This window comes from Bactrocera tryoni, unplaced genomic scaffold (genome assembly GCF_016617805.1).
Source record: "Bactrocera tryoni isolate S06 unplaced genomic scaffold, CSIRO_BtryS06_freeze2 scaffold_11, whole genome shotgun sequence".
NCBI lineage: Eukaryota > Metazoa > Arthropoda > Insecta > Diptera > Tephritidae > Bactrocera > Bactrocera tryoni.
Genome location: NW_024395824.1, coordinates 22,645,108 through 22,647,095, shown reverse-complemented (window position 1 = coordinate 22,647,095; position 1,988 = coordinate 22,645,108). Strand labels below are relative to the sequence as shown.

General features: G+C 35.5%; 1 pseudogene; it reads left to right on the top strand.

The window, feature by feature from the left end:
- Positions 1–1,075: 1,075 nt before the first annotated feature.
- LOC120779875 lies at positions 1,076–1,731 on the top strand (annotated as a pseudogene).
- The last annotated feature ends 257 nt before the right edge of the window (positions 1,732–1,988 follow it).

The window sequence follows — 1,988 nt, the reverse complement described above, 5'->3', positions numbered from 1 at the left end:
ATGATTACCCTATGGATTACCCACTGATTATCTGGTTTTTTACCCGCTCATGGTTGGCAGGGAAGCTTGTTTTCTTTGTTTATTCTCTCTTGTTCTTCTAATGTAGAACATTCACAATGCGTAACCAGCTGTCAAAGTTACTTGAGAAATAATGTATTTTTTTCTTGCAATTACTTGAGAGCTGCGTACCAACCTATAAGGAAAAACGAAACAACGATAAGAAAAGTGGTTTCAGCCGAGCGCGATGTTGCAGTTTTGAAAGCAGAACGTGTCCTTTTATGTTGGATTGAAGACCATGCAGTAAAGAGGATGCCTATTGATACAAGATCTATAAAAGCAAAGATGCAACAATTTTATGTAACAATTAAAAATGAAGAGCCTTCCACTTCAATAAATAGCGAGCGATCCCATTTTAATGCCAGTAATGGCTGGTTACGAAACTTCCTGAAAAGAAATTCACAACACAATGTAAAAGTTACAGGAGAGGGAGCCTCAGCTGATGAACATGCGGCAAGAGCATTTCCTTAAGAGTTCTTAGAAGCAATAACGTTGGGAGGTTATGAGGCTCACCAAGTATTCAATGCGGATGAGACGGCACTCTTTTGGAAAAAAATGCCTAGTTGGACTTATTTGGCAAAGCAAAAAAAGTCAGTGAAAGGTTTTAAAGTAGCAAAGGATCGTATCACGTTGTTGTTGTGTAGCAATGCATCAGGAGACAAAATGTTGAAACCTCTTCTTGTTAACAAAAATCTTAACCCTAGGGCCTTAAAAGGTCAGTTAGAATGTTTTGTTTTAAACACTGATATATATTTTAATTCGTTAATTCGTTCCTCAGGTATCGACAAAACCAAGCTTCTGGTCCATTGGATGGCAAATAAAAAGGCTTAGGTCACTGCTTCACTTTTCAAGGACTGGTTCTTACAACATTTTGTACGTGAAGTCCGAGAGTATCTCCGTTCAAAACAACTTGATTTCAAAGTTTTACTAATCATAGACAACGCTCCTGGTCATCATCAACATTTCTCATAAAAACGTGAAGATGATATTTCTACCTCCTAATACAACGTCGCTAATACAACCACTCGATCAGGGCATTATTGCTACTTTTAAACGTTATTATGTGAAGCATTCTTTTCAACACATAATAAAAGAAATTGAAACAAATAATGAAATGAATGTAATATCTGCGTGGAAAGCGTTCGATATTAAAAAATGCACAGACTGCATTAGCTTCTCTGTAAGAGAAATTAAGAAAACCACTTTAAATAGGTGATGGAAAAACCTGTGGGCGGATGTAGCGGTAATGCATACTGAGAATGAGACATTATCTTAATATGCCGATATTTTCCAAGTTTCCCACACGATCGGAGGAGAAGGATTCCACGATATAACTATCGAAGATATCAATGAACTTTTCGAAAATGTTGTTATTTCCGATGGTGAGATTTTGTAAAATTTTGCAGAAAACGATTGTAATGACAACAAAGAGAATGAGAAGGACAGGGAAGAACATTCGAGCGCTGCTGGTCTTAGTGCATCTTTGATCCAAAATGGGTTAAACATAGCGATGGAATTAGAAAATCATTTCCTCAACTTGGACCCAAACACGGAACGGTCTGCAAGATTCCAGCGATCCAATTAAATGAAGCAGTAGAATGATACCGAGAGCTGAATGAAGAACTAAAAGCAAAGAAGACGTAGCGATTAATGACTGATTTTTTTAAATCTTAAACGTATTTTATATTATATCCATTTTGTTTACATTCCCAGAATACTTTTTGTTTGTTCCTTTTAAAAGTAATAGATATGTAAATAATACCATGAAAATGTACAATGTTTTAATTGTGTTAGTTCTCACTGTACAAATAGATAGATTCACATATAAAATTAGATCTTTGTTACACGTTTGCCGTTTTTGCACGATTCATTTCGTAAATTGGTCCTTATAGAGAGTTTTATATTAAAATTTGTCTTTTTTTGTACAGTTT